This window comes from Cimex lectularius, unplaced genomic scaffold (genome assembly GCF_000648675.2).
Source record: "Cimex lectularius strain Harlan isolate CLEC.00 unplaced genomic scaffold, Clec_2.1 scaffold54, whole genome shotgun sequence".
NCBI classification, from domain to species: Eukaryota; Metazoa; Arthropoda; class Insecta; order Hemiptera; family Cimicidae; genus Cimex; species Cimex lectularius.
In genome coordinates this window covers 959,787-985,436 of record NW_019392704.1, presented here as the reverse complement: position 1 = coordinate 985,436, position 25,650 = coordinate 959,787, and the positions used below count along the sequence as shown (strand labels likewise).

Genomic DNA, 25,650 nt, shown 5'->3' with positions numbered 1-25,650 from the left:
TTAGCTATGTTAATGTTAAGCTAGATTATATTATGTTGAAAAAGTGTAAAAACCATTTCAAGGGAATGACAACTAGAAGCAGTAAGCGAGTCAAAGACACCATATTATAGAAATTTCATCATTAAGATTTTTTAATAGTCTGAATCTTTTTTGCCTAAAAAAATAAATTCAATGTACATATTTATCTAATTGCATATTAAAATATGATGGGAAACATGATAAAAACAAACTATAAAAATTAGCGAAATCTTGTACTTCTTGTATATATACGGTGGTACAAAACAGGGGGTTTGATGGAAGTATTATTTTTTGTATTATTACATTACAGCGCTAGAAGCTACAAACAACACTGTTGTTTTTATATATTTTGTGTTATAACATAACATTATAAGAACGGAGAATCAGTGCAACCGCTAATTACAGTCCTATCACAGCACTGTGTACTCTATTTACCAGGAAGGAAATCACGGGGCAGTTGGCGCATTAGATATTTTAGCATTATTATTATCGGGAAGGGTTTGGGATGGAAGGGGGTTTGACTAAAGGGTTGGGATATAGGGGTTTATGAGGTTTCCACGTCGACTTCTTGTGGCTTTGAGGACCAGTGGGATTTGGAGGTCTGTGAGAATACTGGAGAGGATAGATTCTTTGGAGGTTGGAGCGTTTGGTTATGCTCGATTTAGTTCGCCTAGATTCGTTGTTCTAGTGATGTGTAGGTTAGGCGTTTGTTTTTTTACTGGTAGAAGAACAGTGTAATAGATTTGAGAAGAGGTGATACGGCAAAGGGTGAAGGTTATTTGCCAGGATTTAGTCACATTAGTTTAATCTGCCATTTATTGAACCATTCCTCCTTCCAAACAGGAGTGATTATCCTGGTGATTTCTGAAGGCCACTACTTTGTCAGGGTGTGCGAAAAGGATAGCGGTATCGCCTTTATATGTGAGAAGTAATATATAGGAATGCTTGGAGTATGTATTGGATAGAGAATGGGACCATGTGCCACCGATTGCTTCGGGTTAGTGGATGAGGTTGACAGATGTTCCGATTCATACTTAAAATTACCTATCAGAGAGATAAAATTTTAGGATGAGGTAATAAGTGAATGGAAGTTAAGGTGATCCACTCCCTAGAGTTTATATTGCATGCCCGGGTACACTCTCGATCGAAGATTTGCCTAACTCCTAACCCAAGCACCCGAACATTATTACTAACATTTATGAAAGGTATTGGTTGAGATAAAAACGTCAGTGTCACGAGCGGGATTCCAACCCACGACCTTCGGCTAAATACCAGCTGCTGCTGTACCATTTGAACTATCGTGACTTCGATCCACGCGGACACTAACTTCCCATCTCAACCTACAACTTTTCGAATTTTTATCTATGTTTTATTCTTTTGTCCGTTTTATTATACTTGAATTGTTATTTTAATGTTTTTGTACTGGACAATCAGCCAGGTTTTTCTCAATCGCAAAGCTGATTCGATCCATAACCGTTTGTCGTTGAAAATGGCAAAAGAGGGAAAATTCGAACGGTTGTAGGTTGAGATGGATAATTGGTGTCCGAGAGGATCAACGTCACGATAGCTGAAGTGGTAGAGAAGCGGCGTATCAAGCCGAAGGTCGTGGGTTCGAATCTCGCTCGTGACACTGACGTTTTTATCTTTTTATCTCAACCAATACCTTTCATGAATATTAATTAATTGAAAAATGTTAATTGGTCAATCGGACCACGAACTGAAATGTTTAATTATTACTAAGTTCAAGGCAGGATGAAATGCTGTCTACATCCCTCTGTCACTGATGTCGCCGGGGATGGTATGACATTGGAGCTTTCAAAATGTGCTATAGGTGTTTCAGAAGGATTTTTTTTCAAAGATTTTGCAAAGCAATGACAGCAAACTGAAGGGACGATATTGCGCAGGGTGATACTGAGGTTTTAGAGGTTTAGAATGGTTGATAAGTGCCATTGGATTAGGAAATATAAGGACTGAATTCTAAAGTGGGGTATAAGTAATGGGGGTAAGGGAAGTATAGCTTTTTTTGGAACGATTTAGGAGGATGTTTGTGATGATAAGAAAATTTCCTAATTTTAGTAATGAAATTCTAAGATTTGTTTCAAATTGATTGACTTCCACCGAATAATGAATAAATTATGTATATATTATAATTTTTTTAAAAAAGTAAATTGTTAAATGTTCAATTTAACATTTAAATTGCTTTGAAAGAAATCGATAATTAAAAGGGCGATAAAAATGATCACAGTAAAAAAACCGTTACCTTTTTTAAACTGTTTCCTTTATCATGAATTGCTTTAAATTTTAAGGAACACTATTAAAACACATTTGGCTATTTCTGAGTTGTTAAAATTTTTGGTTGGCGATACGCAATCACCATTAGTGCAGCTCGCTGCGCGGTTTTCAAGTATGTTTAATGGGCTATCATATTTGGGTAAATTATTTAGGCACTTTCTAGCCGGCGTATTTACTGGCGTAACCCAAGGGCGTCCCTTTTAATGAGTCACATTTCATTACAAAAGTTTGCCTTGATTAATGTCACTTCGAGTTGACCCTGCTCTTGGTCAGGACCCCTTAATCAGAGGGCCCTCATCCCCGAGGCTGTGATTAATTTGTGTTTTCTCCGTGCGGTTTGCGGTGAAGCGTACAGTCTACTATATCACTTTTTCAATAGGTACGTATTAAAACGGTTACCCAGTCAAAAATTAATCACGATATAACTAAACCTAATCTTATAGTATTATTTCTTTAAAATCTCCCATGAAAACAAACAGTCAGGTAATCTAGTTTCCATTTTTTATATTGAACCTTACATGGGTTTTGAACATTTTAGTCATTTCAGCACTTTCCATTTGTACTAAGATAACGCAATAGGATTTTTCCTTCGCTAAAAGTTTCTCATGCTAACTGTTGACACTGCATAATAACTAATAAGCAAACAAATTTTAGAAGTGTGAAAATATTTAATAGGAGTAAGGAAATTCTTACGCAAAAGAAGTTTAGTAATATTTTCACTAACGGAACGTATATATATATAATAAGTTTTAACATTTAGTTTAAAAATATTTTCATATTGTTTTTGTTCCACTCTTTAGAACGTAAGGGTAAAAGTTGGTCTGCATAAGCAGAACGATACTTTACACGTGAATATCGATACAATTGACCTCCATTTTCCAGGTCCCCTATTTTCGATTTCCTTTTCGATTGAATGAATACACTGAAGACCTTTGAGGGGAAATATGTAAATTTTCCAGCAGGCAAGAAAAACTGGAAAAGTTTCTGCTCAAATTACTTTTTAAATCCCGGCTTATTCCAATTGGTTCGAAACTAGTTTTGTATTTTTTAAAATCATATTTATTCGTATTTTTCTTGAAATGCATATGAGTAAGACAACTCCAGGCAGATGGAGAATAGCGATTTACTATTTTTCCTCTATTCGTACAAACTAACATCTAAACTTTTCATGTTGAACCGGCACAGGTAACTTATTGGGTCCGTCTCTATTTCCATTCGCGGGTTTTTGAGTTATAATATTATTAGTTCAAACGCGTTTAGGCATTGTGCCATCTTCAGTGAGGAAGTTAGTATTAATAAATTTAATAATTATGTATTTAAAGAAATATGTAAGAATATATTGTTATTATTATATATATATTATTTCACTTTTATTATTATTATTGTTGGGTTAGCACTAACTTTATGTTTCTTAATAGTTTCCGATTTTTTTTTGTGGTAACCTATTCTCGCTGTTTTGACTTGTCAGACAAATCGTAGTGGTTTAGCGTGGGTTTTCTGTTTAAAATGTACGGAAACAACCACGATATATTATAGTAATCACCTCGCATACCTAAAGAGGAAATCTAACGACAGAACATTTCTGGTGAGAAAAAGAGTAATTTTTAATACTTTGAAAACGACCAGGTTATTGTTTTTTTCTAAGGTAATTAGGTGGTATTACTGATGGGATTCTTCGAAACAGAAATATGATGCTTATAGGACCTCCTCTGCATATTGAAGTTCGCTATGAACACTCGAAATTATGATTTCTGTGTGAACAGTGATTCATCAAACTGCATGTGCGTTTTTATGAAGTTTGTCTGTCAGGATCACAGTGAATTAACTCTGCCCTGATATTTTGTTTGTTTTCTTTAAAGAAAACAGGTTTAATTGGTTTTATTTAAAGCCAGAGCTACCCAACTCCGTACCATGCTGCTGTATACAAGTTTGTAAACTAATTAAAATTGCGGGTTGAATGTCTTTATCTGTATGACGGTTTTTAGAACAATAACAAATAAAATCTCTGCAAAGTTCAAATACAAGTTCTTAGATGACATGGAGGTCGTAGTGACAAGACTACGCGTAGGTCATAAAAAAATTTCTTCTAGCAGGAAAGCGACCACATAGGTGCCCATTATGCAAGGTTAGAGTAACAGTCGAGCACCTTTTCAATTGTAGAAGGCTCGACGTTTATAGGCAATATTTTGGAATATCATCGGACCTGTGCGTAGTCTTGGGGCACGGCAGCGAGCACAAATCGCTGTACCGGTACTTCAGGGCTATAGGGATTTTCAAATGTATATAGTTTATGTATGTTTGTGCTGTGCTTGTGTTGTGTGTGAAGTGTTTGTGTCGTGTTTATGTTAATATATTAGGATGAATGTAATTTATTAGCGTGAAAGAAAGGGGTTATTATTAATGCTCGAGCATGGCAGCGAGTTTAAAGAAAAATCTTTTTAGCTTTTAGTGAGATATTGGGATGATGGGTTGTATATGGTGGGGTATTTATTTCATAGGTTAACGTTTAGGTTATGTTTATGTTAGAATAGGCGAATGCTGGGCGGCGGTGCAGCATATCATTTCTAGGCTCCATCGCTGCTCCGCGAAGCCGGGTCGAGGCGTAATATCGAGTACCCTCCGACCCGGATTCTAGGCAGAGGATATTGATGTGTGATTGGTTTTGTATATAGGAGTATGTATGTATTTATTGTATGAGTGAGTGTGAGAATGACTAGTTTTAGGGAACGTAAGGTCGCAGAAATGACCAAAGAAGTCGATGGCGCCCTATCAGAGCCCAATCTCGGACATGGAGAATCAGAACATTTCAGCAATAGTGCAACAATGCAGCAGCAAATTTAGAGTAATACCGATTTGAAGTCATTTTGTCTTTATCACCCTTTTGATATCGTTAACTTCTGCCCGCGAAACGTCAAGTTACAGGATATTTGAACTATTGTCGCCGACGTGTAATCGTCTTTCGAATTTTGTGTTAAAATCAAGTTTATTTCGAAGTTTGATTCGTCAATGTAGTGTCGATGATTAAAGCCTTATCCAAGTAAAAATTACTGAACGTTACGAATAAAATTAGTAAAAATAATTTCATGTAAGGTCGTTTTAAGTGTGCCAGGTGCACTACGCGGGTTAAGCCTAGGCTAATAACTATAAAACAGGGCTCGGACAAGCTTATCGACGGGCTTGCAATTCTCTGTGCATTTGCCGCACGTGTTCGGTATAAGTTTGTTATCCGGTTCCGAGGGGGAATTTTCGCAAAGCGTTTCCAGCTTCCCAACTATTTGCATATGCAGGACGTGTTGCCCGTTCGACAACTAGGTGAACGATACTTCGTAGGTTACTTTTCCTATTCTTTCAGTTTCACCAGAAGCCAATAAAAAATGAAACTTCGTTCACCGAGAAAGACAACGTTGTGAACTTTATTCACTTGCGAAAATGCCTCCTTACTAGTTTTAACGGCTGGGTTCATTAATTACCAATCCCCGAATGCACGATTAGTTTCCTGCTCTTGGCCGATAGCAGACCAACCAGAAATTCTATAACGCATTATTACGATATCTGGGGTTTAGGCAGTAGCTCTCCCTAATAGCTGGAAAGGTCGGCTGTAGATAAGGAAATTCCAAACCGACCGGGGTGGATATTACATATGCATACGGCCTCTCTCGCATTACTCTGCTACCTATTTGCTCGTCGTTCATGTTTTATGCAAGCCGCCACGTTATCATCAGGCCTGGATGTTCAACTGGTATTTAGCTCATGCATGATATTCAATATGTGCATGGAAATTCTATCTGGTTTTGGAATTAAACTCAGCGATCTTTTGTACTCACCTAACTACCGGTATTAGTTTTCGCTATTGTTTCAGCCCTCTTTCCATTCACATATACGGTAAATGTTCAAATAATTTCATACATCGTTTTATGTTAGGATTGTTGCACAAATTGCAATCTTGTAAGTTTTCACTCGATGCAATATTTGGGGAGTAATTTGATAAAAGCTACAAGGTACGCTCAACGTACTACAAGGTACGTTCCTTTATAGCAAATGTGTTTATTGTTTAAACTTACCGATAGGGAATCATATGGAGTATGTACATATATATTCGTCTAGTTTCAAATTTTTAATTTTTTTGTAGAGAAATTGTACAGCGTATTTCAGACCCAGTTCAAGTTCAGAATTTGGTTCAGAAATTGTTTCACAGAAATACGACCCTACACATTCTTACGTATCATTTTAAAGGAATTTTTGCGCTGAAAACACTGGAACAATCGTCTGTTAAGTTAACCAAAAAATGAACGCTATGGAAAAAGTTTGAAAAAAATAACAGTCATTTGGTTTGCTATTTATTAATCACATTTCGTGTTAAAAGATTTGTTCTTTTTAACCACTCTTCACCGGTGCTCAGAGGGTTAGAGTCTGGGCAGATGGATTGACAATTGTTTTATATCCTTCACCGCAGTTCTTCAACAGAGGTTACTGGGTTATGATTGGCGTAGACACTGTTTTGAAATCGCCCCACAGAAAATAGTCAAGTGGAGGTAAATCGGGTGACCGAGGAGGCTAACAGATCGGGCAATGAGGTCCTGGATCGACTTATCCAGGAAGTGATGATTCAAATAACGTCTCACCTGCAAAGAATTGTGTGCGCGGCATCCATCAAGCTGGAGAATAATTCTTTGCCGTTGTTGCAGAGGAACATCATCTAACAGTGATGATCAACCCTCCCTCAAAAAATTTAGCACCATTTAAATTATTTTCGTAGAAATTATCCCAATTAATTTATTTCCAAGAAGTCCACACCAAACGTTTATATGTATACACACATATATTTAAAAAATACTAGTGTGGTGATTTTATCGTTAAACATCGATCAAACTGCAGGTAGTGCAGAATATATTTCTTAGATCTTCGATATACATATCAGAAATCCGGCTTTTTAAGTTACACAAGCACAGTCTGATCACGATCTGGCAGAAGGGTATTTATAGGAATGTACATAAACATAAAATGGTCACTGAAGGTTTTCAATGAATTTTCCATTATAAAATAAATAAATAATTGCTTTTTTGTTCTTACTTTTTAGTGTTTGGAATAAGTTTTATGAAGATTTAACGCAAATGTAGTGTCCTGTACATATTTATTTTCGCTTACTCGGTGTGAAATTTTGTTTGTCTGTTCGTTCGTTCATTCATTATTCATTCGTTCATTTTTATTTAGTTTTGAGGTTTTCATAAGTTTTTGATAAAATGTTTTCTAACTCGATTGTGGATAAAGCATTTAGATATTTTTCTAGATTACGTTTCAATGTTAGTGGGTGTTGTAAATCCCGTCCAAGAAATAAGATGATGGAGTTCTTTAGTGGTGTCATTCTGTGCTGAGTTCAAGTTCAACGAACAAGCAAAAAACAAATAAACAACAAATAATTCTCTCTCTCTCTCTCTCTCTCTCTCTCTCTCTCTCTCTCTCGCTCTCTCTCGCTCTCTCTCTCTCTCGTTCTGTGTTAAGCCTTGTCTTCAGTGATCTAAATTGTGTTTTCCAGAATGGACGAAAACAGATAGTGTTAAAAAACATTTTAATGAAATTGAATATGCACTAACACTCGGCAATGCGTTGTGGAATTGACACTAATATAAAAAGAAAGGTGTGTCTTGTTCTTAAATTCCCACATCAACAACTTTATGAGTAAATAGATAATTATATAAACCAAAACCTAAAAAACTAACTTGAGTAACAAATAAAAAAATCTTCTGATGCCGAAGTTGACAAAATAATATGACATCAAACTAAATACAGGTTGACAATAATCATTTGTTACCACCTTAGTAATCCTGATAAACTAAATAAACGCTATTATTCACATTAAAAAAATTGAAATTCTGAAAAATGTTTATCTCACTTGCGCGAACAGTATATCTTTTCTTTCGTCCCACTGTGTCGATCTTTTTTCTTTTCTTGTCGTGATGGGGGTCTTTGCGGTGAATATCAAAATGATCGTTATAAACCAAAAGATACCCGGCTAAGGGATGATTTTACAAAGGTTTTCACTATAATCCGCCCGTAATCATTTCAAATGAATGTAATACTGAAGAATAAAAAAGTACTGTGCTTTGGTAATTCACTCTTCAATAGTGCCGGCAGAAATTCCGTTTCATATTTCACTAAAACAAGGATTATTCATCGTAAATCTGGGGCAGAATTATTCATATTTAATTAACTTCTGGACATTTGGATCATTGACGATCCAACGACGAGGCGCGCCGAAGAGCATTAGTGCACCGCCCCAGCCGCAAATTTACAATTCATCACGAGTTAATACATTAAAGTTTAATATCTTGGGGTATAACACTCGGGTTCTCCCCTTGTACAATTTGCATATCCGTTTCTAGGGAAATGAGCAAATAAATTACTAGCGCTCCCTTTGTATCTAGTGTCTAATTCCGACTTCCCCCCTACTTTCGAGTCTTATTTGTTTTCTTACCAGGTTTGAATTTCTTATTATCAAAATAAAAAAGATTTTATTATAATCCATTTAAACCAAAAATAAATTAATTTTTGAATGAAAAATAGCCAACCTGAGCCAAATAATTTGGACCCGGCCTCCTCCCCATTTATTTATTCCTGCGACTTATGAATATTTTTCCCATCTTCCAGCTTCAAGGAACTACACTTTAAATGAGATTCTTGATAAATGACGGAAGATAATTAGGTAGTCCATTAGGGATATTAACTAAGCCAGGGTCTGCTGATAATAGCATTTCGTTATCTCCGTACCTAATATAATGGTTCCTTAAAAAAATGATAGTTCATTGACAAACAATATTCTCTGCCTAATTTTTATTATGTTCAGATATATTCAATTACCTTACTTTTTCTGAATAAAATGTTTGAGTTTCGTTTTTAACACAAACATACATTTCTTAATACTTTTTCAGGTACACCTTCATAATTCTTTTAATTATTTAAAAATTTTTATTGGTAGTACTTTCAGAAGCTTTGTGTTATTTTCCTAATTATATTGTACCATTTGGTTTGTGTTATGTTATTGATTAATTATACTCTTTTGTTTCAAAATATCTCAATTTGAACGTTCTAGTATCATTAAAATTGCTATTCTGAACAGTTCCCGGGTTTATTTTTCAAAGCTGAAAATCGCCCATTCCGAACAAAATGATGTGTATAACAATTAAAGAAAGTTTGATAAATCATTCGTGGTGCCATGCTAGACTTTTCCCAACGGTCCGCAATGCTCAAGAACGTGACTTTTATACCACCAGGTCATATTGATTCGTGCTTTACTTTGTGAACCCACACTGATTTGGCAGTGATTTATCAACAGAGTACACTATATTCACTAATTTCGTGGTCCGCTGGACCAATTAATATATTACAATTAATTAAGGTTTTTAGTTGAGATAAAAAAGTCAATGGCACGAGCGGAATTCGAATCCACGATCTTCGGCTAGATACGCCGCTGCTCTACCACTTGAGCTATCGTGATTTCGATCCATTCGGACACTAACTTCCCATCTCAACCCCACCTTTTGAATTTTCCCTCCTTTGTGCCATTTTTCAAATGGCGCAATAAAAAAAAAAATGTTTATTCAGAAATCGTGAGATGCGGTCTGGTGTGATGTAGGTTTCAGAAAAACATTTTCTTTATCGTGCCGACGTTTCGATCTTTATTGAGATCATCTTCATCGTGGGATTTACATTGTTTAAATTTAACACATGTAGGATGTGGAAAAAAGTGAATTTATACAATGCAAAAAAAATATTTTTTTATGTTCAATCAAAGTATATTTCTACTCACTCAAAGTTTTTGTTTTCTGCGTAATTGTGCCAGTGAGATATTGCTGTTTTATGCTTATATACATTGGACATTGAAGAGGTGAGGAAGGAAGTCGGTATAGTAAGGCATTTTTGTATAAGGAGTACTTTTTTAAAAATTGTTGGTGGTTCCCGTGTATCGCGAAAATATCTGATGTTTCAAACGACCAAGAGTCGAATGTTTTAAGAAATATCAGCCTCTTTCTAGGATGAATAATAATTTAACTTATGGCGAACCTCGTTCCGATTCGGTACGAGGAAAGAGATTGAACTCGGTTCAACCACTGGTTTTATTGCTAGGGTTATAAATGTAAACAGTCGTTGAGAGCGGAGGCTAATAGCCGCGATTAGCTTTGGCCCGCAGTGCAATATAACACAAATAGTTATCTAGAAGCAGCGAGGAAACTGTTCAAAACCGGTATATTTCATCACAAAAGATGTGGTGTATTTCATGGGAAATCTCCCTATCCAAAATAAGTTGATACCGCCCAGGTCGGACAAACTGATCATCGGGCTTCTTGTCGGACATGTGATTGTTATTTATCGTATTATATCTATATCCTACCATTCAGGGCTTTCACGCGATCTTTACGGTGGAACGGCTTCAATGAATGGTCCGAGCGCGTGTGAGAACAAAGAAAGTCTGTTAGAATAGGCGGGCCCAAAATATGATCAATAGTGGCAATATGTTCGAGACGAGTTCATTCAATCTCATGCTTGCCGCAGAAATTGTTTAATTAATATTAGAATATTTACACGGTTAATAGATTTAACATGCCATTCTCGAACTCCCTGGTCTATTAAGAATGTCTAATTTAATTTTTATATATTGATTTGATAGGTAATTGGTACTATTTTGACTTATCACATACACACGCACTCACCCACAAAACATGAAAAATTAACTTTTCAAATTTAACTGTTTGATTTGGAATATTCAGAAAATATCATCCCACTTTTGGGTTTTGTGTTAAGCGATATTATTTTTTCACGTCATGTTGAAATTTTCTAAGCTGTCTGTAGTAAAACTAGTTCGTGCTATTAATGTCGAAAAACGGTTATACCTATCTCATAAATACCCCACTTTTAATTGGATGTGAATAATTCCATGTTTTCACCAAATACATAAAACATATAATAAATCTTATTCTAATTTACATTGATTCTTAATGCGATTTAGTTAAAGGAAGGAAGAACGGCTTGATGACTTACAATGTCACAACAACTTTAGATACAACAAATAGGCCAATAACTGTCGAATCTTAGTGTATTATTTTCAATGAAAATATATTTGTAATTCGTTTTCATTGAATTGTCGATTCATACTGAAGAGTTTCAAATCCAGGATTGTTTGTCAACTGGATCTTCTTCTAAATGGGAGCCCAGTTGAGTTGGTTTGACAAGGTCAAGTTGAGGTGATGTCGGGTAGGTGAGGTGAGGTGATGTGTACAAATACTCCAAATAAATCGGATCTAACCGCCCCCTACTACTGCTACTCGTGAGTCAATTCCTTGAAATTGCACTTAACAGGAGTTGAACAACGATAAATTTTATGAGAAAACTTGGCTGGTTGAAAAATTAATCAAGTAAGCCAACTCCGACCTTTAATTTTTCAGATGTGTTGACGATTGATATAAAAAAAAATTGATAATGTTTTTAAATTCCTAAACCTTCGTCTGTATTTGGAGAAAGTTTAATCTATCTGTTACTTCAGAATCATTCCGTAGAGAATTATCAAGACATTTCAATTAATAATAATAAAGTTTCTTCCTAAACATCTACGAAATATCAGCGGTTTAGATGTTTGTGACGTGTTAAACTTGCTTGTCAAGAAAACATTTCTAGATGGTAAATTGAATAAATATTGGGAAACGTTGTGGTGAGATCTGCGAGATATGAGCCTGCCACATTTGACAGTTCTTTAATAGTGGGTTATTGATATTAATCTATTTACTTCGAATTGGCTTTAATGAAACAATATTCTCTGATGTTACTGTACTTCTGTACTTCCTACTAGAACTACTATATAAGTATATATATATATATAAAAGTGTATATATATATATATATATATACTACATAAGTATATATATAAAAGTATATATAATTTATCTGTTAATNATTTCTAAGCTTACATATTCTTTTTTTTTTGAACAGTAGAACTAATGTGGATGAAGAGAACCAGAGTAATAAAAAGCTTTAATGTAGTAGTTAACATAAGTGGTTGTCAAGACATTTGGTATTAAATAAATGAAATAAATGAACATAAAGATGAGGATTAAGAAATTCTATTTATTTATTTTTTTTTTATTTAAATTTTTTTTAAATACCAGGTTGACATTGTAATTATGACTAGGTTTTGTAATTTGTGATTAAAAAACTTTTCCATGTAGTTTTTTTTAATAAATCGGAAAAAATATTAGAGAATTATACATTAGAATATTACAAATTAAAAAAAATCTACGGAGAAGTTTTTTTTAAACCACAAATTATTGGCAATAATTCTTTTAAAAAACTCCCTTTTACATAATAAAAATTATAATTAGTTTTGTTTTATTTTAATACTTGGAGGATGTCGCGGAATAATAACTCATAAGCTGTTTATGCTTTCAGGCTAGGTCAAAAGATGTAGACAAATATTTTTTTAAACTAATTATTGTATTGTTCGCTCTTGTTTTCACCAAACACAAGAAATAAATACTGACATTTCACATTATTTTCATTTATTGGGTTTAATGTGATTCAGCTTAAGAAAGAACGGCTTGCTGACATTCAGTGTCTTTGTGCCCCCTCTAATGCCGTGACATATACCTACCTACTTGTAAAGCCCCTAAAGAGAATGTCAGGGTTATGCTTTAACGTAGTAGCCGTATTTTCAGTTCGCAGTTTTACTGCCTAGGCGCTATTTTTACGAGAAAAAAATGATGACTTTTAAATAACAATCAGGGATGCTTGAGGCTTTTTCCCAAGTTTTCCGCTATTCGTGAACATCGGACTACAACCGCTTGCACGGAACAACCGGTATTGTCACTTGCAATAGAATGAGCTTTTTGACCTCAACTTTGTTTTATTATATGTCAAACTTGGCGTGCCACTTATCTCGCCCAAATCGATTTGTTTACGGAACGGGAGAAGTAGTAGATAAAAAAAGGAGTAATGTATTTGATTTGAAGTTGATTGATGTTAACTAATCATAGGTTATACAAGCTTTAAGATAACAGGATTGCTAGGAATATAATTAATAGGAAAACCCCAAAACAAACACACACTGCATTATTCCATTGTAGGAAAAAATGGGCATGAGACGCTAACATTAATTTTGAGGTTAAATGACCATATTTTCCTTGATGCTATTGGTAACAGCCAGTTAATATAGCTGTGTACAAAAAAGAAGTGGTGAAACGAATTTGAAAGAAAGAAAATCATTTAGTTCCATCTTCAACCTCTACCTCTGAATATATTGTCCACTTTATCAGGTCTTAGAAACTATTTCTAAACTTTTACGCAGTTAACGAATGCAAAAATCTATTTACAATTATGGCTTCAACCGAAAAAAAATTATGAGCTTAGCTAATAGAGTGGGCGCGGTAGCCGATTGGTTAAAACGTCGGACTGTCGGCTAGTCCTGCGGTCGTGGGTTCGATCCTTACCATCGCCTCTGGACTTTCTTTCTGACGCCTAAGGGGACCGGTGGCCGCAATTGAAAGAAATTGACACGGCGCTCATCAGTGGAAAGTCTGGGGCGTGATCAGATCTCAGCGACCCTGAATTTGGCCCCAACCCCCTTCATGGGTTTCTTCGATGGACGAACACTGGTACACCGGGGGCTAATCTCGCACACGTGTTGCGACCTCCTCCCCAAAAAAAAAAAATTAATTAAGAAAAACGGAACCAGAAATAAAGTACAATAAGCCGTACATTTTCAGTGCTCAGGGGGACCTCCTTCGTTCTTGGTGTCCATGTGTGTGTGTAAAAAAAAAGAAAATTGTAACAATAAGATCAGTGGTACATTCTTGTATGCTTTTTTGAAAATCCAAGATTGTTTATATATAACCGTACGTTCTTCCACTCTTATCCATGTTCTAAATTTGTATCGACCTCATTCCTTTGTTTACGAAGCAGAAAAATTGGTCATTGTAAAAGTTACGTTCTTAGTAAAACTTTGTTTTTGGTAACACAAGACCAATATACTGGTGGCGAAAATTAGGGAATTAAGCAGGGTGGGTCCAGTTTTACGAATTTCTCAAGGCAAAGGCGTACGACATGATGGAGGTTTGTCTTGTCGAAATATAAGTTTGGTTACTGTTAAATCGGAAAAGATTGCTGCCAATTTGAGTAAATGAATTTGGTCATAAATTTCAAACCAATCATGAGGATAAAACATTGCAGTGTTGTAACGTTTAAACCAAAACGATTATTCATTGATGCAAATCCTCTTCAGGACACAATAGACGAAAGTTTAGCTGAAAAAAGGTGTAATTAATTTCTAAAACTCCCACTGAAGGTGTAGTTTGTACACGATAATATTCCTGTTCATGTTTTACCAGGTAATAAAGGAGCATAAATTACTACTATATAAGTACCCAAATAAAGCATAACGGAATTCCTCTTCCTAACGGATATTTTGTATGGTACAACGTTTTATTTATATTTCAACAGAATTCTACAAATATACTCTTTGACGAACATAAAACTAAAAAGGTTTGGCCGATTGGTTCGGGATGGGATTTTGACAATTGTGATCTTTTTTTTCTGCAGTTTAAAATTGAGCCCTGGTCCGTTTACTCTCGTTGCTGTGCTAGAGTAACACAAGGGGAGTTGTGAAACTCTTTTATACATGAAAGTAAACTATTTACAATTGGTTTATTATAGTCGATCAAAACATTTTTTTTGCGTAGAAAAAGCTTAGTTTTCTTGTAATTTATAGTTTCGATAGTTGATAGCAGGTTTGTACCTGTTTTAGGAATCTTAACTATACTAGTAACTATTATGGTGCCGAGATATGCATGGTGTTAAACAAGGAGAAAATGTGATCTGAAAGAGGATCAATAAAAATGAAACGGTTGAAAGAATTCACCCATCAAACCTTCTAAATTGCCTCCTTTAAAAAAGTCGATTAAACGGTTGGAAAAACTTTCATTTTAAGGATTTGTGGTTAAACTTTATTTCCATGAAATCCTATTGCGAAATGTCAATTTTAAGTCAATTTTTGAACTGAAAACATTTCGCTGTTTTGTAACCACGGAGGAAAGACCGTGATCTAGGCTATTGATTACGGAAACCCCTTTGTGCCTGCTAACAAAAGAGCCTCCCTTTAAAAACAAAAGGCCGTCGGCATACCTTCCAGAAAGTTTCGTATCCACGACGTTTTTGCATTTACGTTCTTGTGATAAGTTTTTCTAAGAAGACAATCCTAGAAAGTATCTCATTATAATTTTAAAAAAATGTAATATATGAGATAAATATGTAATACTATGTACAACGATAGTGGTTTTTGATCGTTATTGAATCTTTTCAAATTTTGTTTCCTCAAACAAATATATTTTTATCGCTTTGAATTTAATTTTCTCTCACGTACATTGCATTTCAATAGAAAATAAATTTTCAACAGATTTGAAAAAAATTGCATCACCCTCTGCGAAATAGCTTAAGTGGATTTGCTGACTAGGCGGAAGTTGAACAGTAAATTCTGATGTTTGCCCGTAAATATACCTTCAAGGGATATATGCTCTTATAGGAGAGGATGGACTCGGAGGAACCAATTTAAAAAAAATCAAGTGATAAGGGAACCAATTTGGACCCCTCTGAACTTAGAGCTTAGTTTGCATTCCTCACTCCCGGTCGCTGATAACAGAAACAGCATTTCCCACCTGAATTAAAGTTTCTACCGTGGAAAGAAAAGTTTCTTTTTTCTTTTTTATGTAATTTAATTTAAACAACTTTTTCCCTTTAAACTGGTTGGCAAACAAATCATAGCTTGTTGTTCAATTTTGTTTTAATTTCCATAATTAACAAAGATATTGCATTCAAATCCATCAACTAAACCATTTTTAATTAATGTAGTTATTTCGCATTAATATATGTTATAATCTATCAACTTTATTTCTGTGTTTCTAAAACTGATTTTCTTATTCGTTTGTTTTAGGTGAGTGATTTTTCAATACAATCGTCTAATAAATAGTAAGTACTAAAAACAATTTTACCACAAACTTTCACGGTTTATTGATAATGTTCTGCTTGTCCTGGTCTCGAATGATTCCAATCGTTCGACAGGGGGTAGAACTTCTAGTTTCCGTTGAAATTTCTGAAATAATCTTCGAAATTACCTTTGAAAGTTGACTCTAGGGCCATCTAGATAAGTCCTCCTCCTCCTCGGATATTGGTAGAATGCGGACGGGGAGGGTCATAGAGTTACGTGACAGGACTGTGCTCGTTGCAATTGCCCAAGACGTGACCGCACACTGGCATACAGACAGAATAACAGACGGACACACAGACACACATCCACGGCCAGAGACAAAACGGACAACTTAATTAAACCCGCACGCTCTGGCCACAAACAGCATGAGTGGCCGAGACTTCCATTAACCAACCTCGACGACAGTTTACCATTGACAATGGCGCACCGCAAACCCCGGAACTTACAACTGCATTATCCTTTCTGTAGTTCGTGTTTTGTTGAAACAGGATTTCAATTATCATTATTTTTTGCTGTCTCATTTTGTTATTTTTCCCTGGGATGAAGCATTGCATCTCCATGCACAAAATGGGTACCACCTTTCAAAGAAAATTCCTTCAAATAAATTATGTCTGTTTGTTATCACGGGTTGCTTTTACTTTGTGATTGGTAAATCTCATCTTTCAACACAACCGAATTAAATGTTAGTATATAAATTTTACTTGAATGTAAACAAAGAGTCTCAGATCTCCCATATTCCAAAGTGCGAAGAAGTTAAGCTTCGATAAAAATAAAGTAAATCTTTAAGGCAGTAGATAGATTTAAATAAATCACCTTTTATGCAGATATGACAAAAAGTTCCAACGAAGTCCGTTGATCTGTGATTGCACCTGGAATCTTATTTCCTTAATGTTTCCATAAAATCAAAAGAATTAGCGGATTTATATATAATACTTTATATATAATTTATATGATAATATCTACAATATTTGTCGGAGGGTAAAAAATTCTGCATATTTATAACGTACTTTAAATAAAAGTTTCAAAGTTGTTTTATAATTCATCATGGAAAGTTAATCCTTCAGAATAAATGGCAATTTGTCTCCTGAAAACTATTTAATTCATCTCGGCTCGAAGTTTTAAGGAATTCCTTTTAATTAACGCACGTGCATCGCCGGTGGATATGGAATTTGTCCTCTGGGATAGTTTACGGCCTAGGAGGCAACGATCTTAAACAACAATAGCTCTCTTTTCTCGGGTAATACCCCTGTTGTAGGGGTATCTTCAAGCTTCGTAGAGGAGGGCGTTTAAGCCCTCTTCAGATCAAGCGGCTTCCCTCTTATGAATAACCCTTTCTTTATAAAAGTGCATAGTTTTCTAAGTAGGTACACCTTAACATTCTCTTTCATTGGAAACATGCGTTAAGCTGAGGATTTATTTTAAAAGACAGTGGGTACAATTTTAAGCATAATTACACAATGACTGAAAATAAAATTGTGTAATCATCTATCTGATTTGTAAAAGAAATTGTTTCAGTATTTTACAGTTCACTTTTTACGTGTTTCCCTTCTTAGAATGAGCATTTCTATTTACATCATACATAATTACGCGACGACAGAGTTTTGGTTATTAGTGTTTTCTATGTCTGGTTGAATTTTAGGCGTATAGATTTATACATAAACAAATATTCACATTGGCTTTTAAGCAGGAAACAATCTCCAAAGACTCGATCAGTTGGTTTTAAGAATGCTGATTTTTAATAATAAAGGTAAATAAGGAAAGTAATTCTGTCATGCAGGAAGCTTTAACGTCCGAATATCCGTTTTTGTCATCGTGCCCAAATATTATTACAATTAAATATCTTATATATATTATTACCAGTTAAAATTCCATGTGCTGTTACGATATTCGAACCCAAACCCCTGGCGTAGGAAATACGAGTACTGTCCAGTCTGCCACGCGGTCCCTAATAATAAAAGCAAAAAAAAAGTTTTTATAAGCATATCTTTGTCTTACCTAGGCTCAAACATTTTCGCTTATAGATTAAATAATGATTCGTCCTTATCAATGAGAATTTTGTATTAAAAGGCAGTTACGGATGGGACCAACTAATAAGAATGCATTCCTGTTCATATGAAACTACATATATATGTTGTATTTATATTAAAAAGTAAATTAAATGTGAACATTTATTTACAATTTCGGAAGTTATTGTTTCGAGTACAATGAAATTAATAATTGAAATTATATGGAACCAGATTAACTTTGGCCGTACATTCTATAACATTTACATATGTTTTGGTTTTTTCACTGGCCATGATGTTGGTCTCATATCTGTTCTTTTAATTTAAAATCATAATTATTCAAAAATCGTGAGATGCGGTCACGATTTTTGAATAATTATCGATTAACGGTCACTAATCACCACACATAAAATCATAATGTTTATGTTTGTTCATTAATTAATTCGGAGATGAAGGCTAGACTGTTAGGAATGCACTTTATTTAATATTCAATTTGTAAAATTATACTGTGAAATGAAACGAACCTTGTAATATTTGTTTTTGTACTTTTCTGGAGGTTTTTTGTTTTTGTTTTAACGTGTTCTGATTAGGGCGTGAATACGACAGCAGTCACGATTATATCTACACTAGCATGCATGATATTAGATCTCAGGGGAAACTTATCATTACTTTTATCCTTCAGAGTGATCATCATCAATAACTGGGATGAAAATTATACATACAAAATACGAGTACAATGAAATTAATAATTGAAATTATATAGAACCAGATTAACTTTGGCCAGTACATTCTATAACATTTACATTTGTTTTTTTTTCACTGGCCATGATGTTGCTCCCATATCGTCTCGTAATTTAAAATCATAATGTTTATGTCTGTTCACTAATTAATTCGGAGATGAAGGCTAGACTGTTAGGAATGTACTTTATTTAATATTAAATTTGTAAAATTATACTGTAAACTTAAACGAACCTTGTAATATTTGTTTTTGTACTTTTCTGGAGGTTTAATATCGTTGTTTTTTGTAACGTGTTCTGATTAGGGCGTGAACACGACAGCAGTCACGATTATATCTATACTGACATGCATGATATTAGACCTCAGAGGAAACTGATCATTACTTTTACCCTTCAGAGTGATCGTCATCAATAACCGGGATGAAAATTTGTTTTACTTTTCAGTGTCATTTTGATTCATTGCTCTTTTTTTATCAGCATGGTAAATCAAACATCAGCCATAAATAAACAATGTACGACTGTTTTCGAAGACACTGGAAATTACCCTTTGGTTAAAATCTTAAACGTATTTACGTGAAAAACGTAAATAAACTTGTCTATTTGTTAAAAAAACTGCGCCTTTAATTATAAAAATAGAAATACTTTACACGCGGTATTTATGTGAAATTCTTCAAGACGTCATATAATGGACGGTAATAAATCAGTTTCCCTCAGGCCCATTGCTTGGAGAAGCCTGGCGTTCCTTAAAATTGCTGCTCAATTTCCTCAATGGAATGTGTCAATAGCTCATCAATCACCACTATATGTGTATATATTTATATGCCGTGTTCTGGAAGTTATTGCATCCCCACTAGTCAATTTCGTAATGCCATTTGTTCAGTTATTAATGCGACCATTTGAGAATCGAGCCAACAATGTCTGCCTTTATCAGCCGTTACCAAATTCCCCATAGTAAACTAAGAGTCGATTCAGCATCAAATCTGGCAGGCCCCTAGGGCGTACAATTACCTCTACGATTAGTTTGCTTATCGCTGGGTTCTCCTTTGGAACAAATTGACGTGAAGCCGAATTTCTAAGGCTAATGAGTTGTTAAATAAACGTTTTTAGGTTAAATTATTTCTGCATTGGTTCTAAACCACCAAATGCATTAATTGGAAAATAACATTCAAAATTTTGTCCCTTAATAAAATTTTAATAATCCCTCGGCTAAGTATTGCGAATATTTCTCGGCTATACTGGGAGGGGCATTATTTGGCTTAATCAGTTGGAAGGAGGAGACTGACGAGGAGAATGAAGACCTAAATTGCATCTAACGATTACACCATTATTATTTTCTCAGCAGGAAGAAGGATAGTCGATACTCCAATTAATAAATGCTATTAAAAATACAATACATGATTTCATCAACAACATGATAATGGAATAAACCGATCCATATAGGCCAGAAGGGAAACGAAAAAGCGGGCAACATGGCGAAAGCCGTGATGTCTTAACCTAAGAGATCTTACCGCTCTCCTTGACACTAAAATTAAATAAAAATAGACTAAAAAATATATCGCGTCAATGAACCGGATCGCTGAGAAGCCTTTGAGTATCAGAGACACGATAGATTGATTCCATAGAGGGTCTAAGTTGGAGGAGGATATTCAGCGACTCAGAATATGCCAAGCATGGTTGACAAACGGATATCTATTTATGGGTCAAAGCCATTGCCGTACCATCTTATAGAGAGTGAGTAGGTATGCGAAACAGCTGATTTCGTGTTTTATCACCATCAAGCCCAGCGATAAATCGCTTTGCTTCAATTTTTTCTTTAATGTTTGACCAATCTTTTATTCCCTTATGCTTACATATTAGTTCGATATTATTTATCCAACAATAATTCATTTGTCGCGTACTGATTTAATAATAGTGTACGGTAGAAATAGTTATAATAGGACAATAGTTCCAGTTGGTTAAAGGTTTAAAGGAGTTAGAAAGCGTTATTTTGCAGTTATTAATTAGTCATTTTGACGGAAGTACAAATAAAAACTAGAAAAGTGTGCTTAACTATAAATAGAGAATAAAAGTTCATTTATTTACGTGAACATTAATATCGAATTTCAAACAATTTATCTGGGCACTAGTAGACTGTAAGGATTGATCAATTAATGGCATTTGGCTGGCTTTTCTTAAATTTTACGACTTCTTTTTATTATTTAAGTTTCAATATGGTAATTTTCTGTCTGAGTATCTGTGAGTGGTATGCACGACTTGGCATGCAGAAAGTGTTATTATAACTGTTTTCATGGGCTGGAATTTTTTTGTAAGATCACAAAGAAATTCCGTGAGTGTTCTCAAGCTAAACATTTCTCTGTTCAAACTTAGCTTTCTCCTCGATCTCACCATGGGCAGTATGATGCCAACCTTTTTAAAAACAATGGAAAAGAATTGCCCCTAGATTCTTCGTACAAAATAAGATCTCCAAGAAAAAGATTCGTAACTTGATTAGAGATAATGCATTTTTTAAAAATAGGTTAATTAAATTATTTTTCAACATGTCTAAAACATACGAATCCGTTTGCATTGGTGAAATCTATTTTAGGCGTCATTTTGCTATGTCCCTAAGTTTTGACGAACTATTGATCGATTGTTTACACTTGTTCCATTTGTGCTATGTTTTTTGCTTAAACAATTTTTCATTCGTTGCAATCGCCTTGCTATGGAGGTATACAATCCCACTACAGTTTTGTTGGTATTTTTACCGCAACACCGACGAAATATGAAGCCTTGCGTCACTCACTCAAGGAAATGGTCTGCGGTAGAAATAGTGAATCATTTGCTCTCCCCATAATAGCCCTATTGTTGTCACTTTTTATCCCACGTCAGTCATCTTTTAATAAATCGATTTGGCCCTTTCAAAGTAAATCTCAAAAGTAATGACAATCATAAATTTCTTACCTTCAACAAATGTGTACATCTTTACGAACACGTTTTGAAAGTTTGCTTTAACATATTTTCTCTATTTAATATTTTTCTGTGAACCGAAGGGTTTCTTATTTTCCCTTATTATAAAAGTTTGCATACATATTTAATTGAATTAAGCTCTACTATTCTAGGATATTTTTCTCTCCGCAATGTTTAAAAAAAAGATGGTTATTCCGAAGAGTAACTAGGGAGAGGCACGTCTCGTGTGCAGCTCATCAGGGTTCTCGCCTTGCCCAATTTCTTTAGACTCTTTGAATGCCAAATTCAGGACGTTGCTGCCCACGACCACCTTGAAAAAAAACATGAAATAAATTTTCCTTATTTCAAACATTGAGTCAGTTTATATCAAACTGGATTTTGTCTGAAAACTAATCGAGGAATATTGAACAAGTTGTATGGCTGAAACCACCAAGCCAAAGAAAAGTAAACTGGCATTGGTTTATTTTAAGCAATGGGGTTGTAATGTCTTTTGTTTTATGTATCTTAACACATAGAAAATAAAGTGTTTTCAGGTAAAGAATCTTACACTTTTTATGGATATATTTTTTTTCCGGCCGGCTAGCTGCCTGGGCTATTGCCGGCACCTCACATTTCTTGCACCTCAGTTTTAAAAATTTATTTATTTTTATTTATTTATATATTTTATTTATTTATTTTTTAAGTTAGCTTTTCTGTAGGTCTGGCGATCTTTCTGGTTTTGATCTGGGAAGTTATTTGTACATTTTTAGCCCTCCCATACGTGGTGAAAAGGCTCTGAAACTATCTCATTCACTAACATTCCATTCTAGCCTAGCCTATATGCGGGTTTCAGAGTACTCGATATTCCTCTGAAGACCCGCCCTTGTCCACGCTAATAAATACATCCATACATTATGTACAATTAAAATTACAATTAATCTAAAATATTAACCTAGGTTGGTGGGTTTATGGGGTACTTGATAATCCACCATAGACCCACCCATGCATACACTACTATCATACTAATAAATACATTCACTCAAACAGTAACCAATCTTTCTGTATTTACAAATAAACAAATTCGGAGCCACTGGCGTATTTATGTTTCTTTTATGTTAATGTGTTATGTTTTAATATGTATTAGACGTAGTTCACATAAAAACATGTGATGTTTCAATTCGGGACGTTTTTATATTTTACACAATGTTTCGAGAACGGTTTAATGAGATTAATGTTGTTGATTAAGAAGCACGCGTATTAAGTGTTAGCAAAAATAGAATAAGAGAAATGTCTTAACTAAATTAATTTTTAATTTTTTTTGCTTGCCATGTACCGTCTTTTGCATTAAGAACATCTCTGGTCCGCTTCTATGTTTCTTGTTGTATTAGTATATTTTATTTTGCCATTGAGGAAGGAATAGGCTTGCGTTGTCAGTTTAATTTATATTTTCGCACACATTCATCATAACTTACAACTGTGAACGGAAAATTACGTTCATCTCTGTTCCTCTCATATTATATTAAGTTACTAAGATAATAATAGTAACTTAATATAATATGAGCGGAACAGAGATAATAATTTAATACATGCCGTTTTACAGGTAATGGTTTAGGATTCCAACCTTAAAATTAGTAAGTGTTAGGGAATATGTAAGTTTGTGAGTTGTGAAATTTACCTATGATTTTTAACAAATTGTATCAATCGTATCAAAGTGTGTAGTTACCAAAAAGAAAACAAATTTATGGGAGCGTGATAGAATTTCCATATTAATGTTTAATGCTCATTTCAAAAGGCTTTAAGTGGATTTTCTTGGTCACTTATTAACCTTCAGTAAATCAAGATTAAACGCGGATCTTCTAATTTGCCGGGCATGCCAAGGCTGTCAAAGTACAAAGGGCAATGCTGGTTTTTAATTAATATGTCTTTCCTGCGGATAAAGGAGTCGGATCACCTCCTTAATCCAGGTGCCCCTTATCCGTAGACCCTGGTCGGCCCCTATCCTCCGGCTGATTGAATCCTACGTCGTAACCGGTTAGTGACTCTGCTTTGCGGACCGGAACTTTGTCTATTCCGCTAGCCTGCTCTAGTTACCACGGCCTCCACAATGCCCCCATAAAGTCTGACCTCAATGTCCTTGTAATGTCCGCTCCCTGCGCCCTTAACACTGCCCACTTATTCAAGTGAAATGGCCCTCGGAATTTACGGTTATGAACGAAGTTACATTCCAGTAATCTAGTTATTTGTTTAACGATATTTCCCGTTTATGGGGGAGGTTTCGCGGAATTAACCAACATGGAAGTGACCCATTTCAACAATTTCACTGCATTTCCGCAGAATGACGTTGTTTTTGTTTTTATTTTGAATGCATGTCAACGTAATAAATTTCAAAGGATTCGACTTAGTATCTGACGTGAAACTACTTCAGAATAATGGCCAACCTCAACCCAGGGATATAGTTAGTTTACTTATTCTTATATGTTACTACGAGAAAAATTTTTGTACCAGTTATCAGTACAATTTTTGTTTTGTACAAATACAGGGTAACAGGTACCATTTTTGAAAAGCTAAAAATAAAATATATGCAACTTGAAAGATAAAGGCATTTTTCTAAATTTTGTTCATCATTAATGGGCCTTTACATATTTATATACCAGGCTGTCTGTTTTTAGATAGCCCGGCTAATTTTTTCTTGAAATGACGCCATCAAATAAAAAACAAACAAAAAACCGTGTTTAATATTTTTAGTCTATTTTCAAATTTTATCTTTTTTTTGGAGAAAAATTATACAGGGTACCTCAGGCCCAGTTCAACTTCAAAATTTCTCCTACGACCCTGTACATCTTGGCGCATCTGTTTAAAGGATTTTTCACGCCTAAAAGTTATGGCAAAAAGGATGAAAAAATTGCAGTTTTTTTGTTTCGATTTTATTTACAATAATCTGCTCCTTCTCTAATGTAAACATTAGTTACTTCTATTGTTTACCTTCTTTAATTGTTTGTCAAACTCACATTATGAGAGTAAATCTTAATTGCTGGAAGTAAATAAAGTGTAATTATGTAAGTAATGACAATAGTATTAAATGCATAAAAATGAACCGAAGAGCACATTTTTCCGATTAAGAGCGAGTTGATATGTACGATTGTTTTATTGACAGAGATGGCATTGCGCATCGTGTAGTGCTCCTAGAAATTTTGTGAATGTTCCAGAGTAAACCACAAAACGTTTATTCCTGTTGCTCGCAATATGAGGAGATACGGATCAGTTGATATTTCATCACCAAGAAACCGGTAGCGCAATTTCAACGAGGTGCTGAATATTTTACTGTATGTTCGCGAAAATCCGAATTCCTCTCTCCGAAGTGTTGGAAGGGTTTTAGGTTTTTCAACACATAAAATTAGATATGTACTCCGGACTTACAATTTTAAGCCGTATCGTTCTCACCTTTTCCGGGGACTCCGGGAATGTTATTATGATTATTCTGTCTCCTTGTTTTTGTATCTGTGTCTTTATAGCTGCTTTTCCATATTTTAATGTATATTTATTGAAAATTAATTAATAATAAAACCGGATTAACTGTCTGACAGCCTGCCTTACTCTGCCATACCCTCACTATCTCTCTAGTTTTGTATCTGTATGTCTTTATAGCTGAGGTTTT

At 34.7% G+C, this 25,650-nt stretch overlaps 1 protein-coding gene across 1 annotated transcript in view; it reads left to right on the top strand.

Moving 5' to 3' along the window:
* LOC106665795 (E3 ubiquitin-protein ligase MIB1) overlaps positions 1 to 25,650 on the top strand; it is a 590,106-nt gene that overhangs the window by 110,696 nt on the left and 453,760 nt on the right. The window lies entirely within an intron of this gene.